The sequence below is a fragment of the Penaeus monodon genome, chromosome 23, assembly GCF_015228065.2.
Source record: "Penaeus monodon isolate SGIC_2016 chromosome 23, NSTDA_Pmon_1, whole genome shotgun sequence".
NCBI classification, from domain to species: Eukaryota; Metazoa; Arthropoda; class Malacostraca; order Decapoda; family Penaeidae; genus Penaeus; species Penaeus monodon.
Genome location: NC_051408.1, coordinates 31,030,590 through 31,031,723, shown reverse-complemented (window position 1 = coordinate 31,031,723; position 1,134 = coordinate 31,030,590).

The following is a 1,134-nucleotide window of genomic DNA, read 5'->3' as shown; positions in this document are numbered from 1 at the left end:
CTTTGTCCACTTTCTTGTTAAGGAAGGGTGAGAAAAGTAACCAGCGAGCCGAGGTCAGGCGCCATGAGAGAGGGGCAGAAAGGCGGAAGATAATTAAATATTGTTCTTCCGTTTCCTCTCATATCTATTCGTTAATTCACGTTACTCTAAAACATTTCATTTTGCTGTTTCTAGTTCTTTGTTATGAACGGAAAGAGGCGAGGTCATGGTGGCACGCGAGAGAAGGAGGGAGGAATGTAAAATTAATGAACAAATGAAAGATTATCCTTCATATTTTTTTCTCTTTTCCGTTCAAACGTTCATTTACATTACTCTGGAACTTTATTTCGTTCTTTCCAGATCCTTATTAATAAACCAAAGCAGCACGGCGAGTTCACGGCGGAGGATGAAGTACATGAAGCGAAGCAAATGAACGCATTTAAGATAATTCTCTTTTCACACAAATTCCATTCAAAAATCAACTCATTATCGTAAAAAAACATAATTTCTTTTTTTCCAATTCACTATTAATAAGGCGAACCAGCGCGGCGAGATCATGGCGCCATGAGAGGAACATGGGGGCGGAAGGTGAAGCAATCGAACGGAGGCGTGGGCAGGGGATAAGTCTCCGCTTGAGCTTCTTTTTGCTCTTAGTTGACGCCCGAATGAAGGCTTGACTGACAGCGAAATGGCGACGGGGAGGAGGGCGGGTGACGGAAGCTTTGAGTGAGAATATTCATTACATAACTTCCCTTGCGCCTCCGCCTGAGGGTGAATGGCCTTCCGGGGTTATCACGAGGAGGACTGTCAAGTTATATAAATATAGACTAATCTCGCTTTCTATCCACACTAACTTTCTATCTCTATGCAAACCTACCTCCAATATTTTTTTTTCTCTCTTCGTCGTCTGTTGAGGCCGAACCGTTATAACACCTGCACTGAGCCTCTAAAATACATAGTAAAGGAGAGGGCCTTGCACTGTCTCTTGTACGCAAGGTTCATGCTAATCACCGCTTACACGCCGCACATATCAATCCGGATTTCAGGTTACTAGCCTGCCGCGTCCGCCCCGTGGCTGTGACATCATAGGCTGTGACGCGGGATTTTTCTCACGTATTTCTAATTGTGAAGCGCACCTACGAGACAGAGCATGGA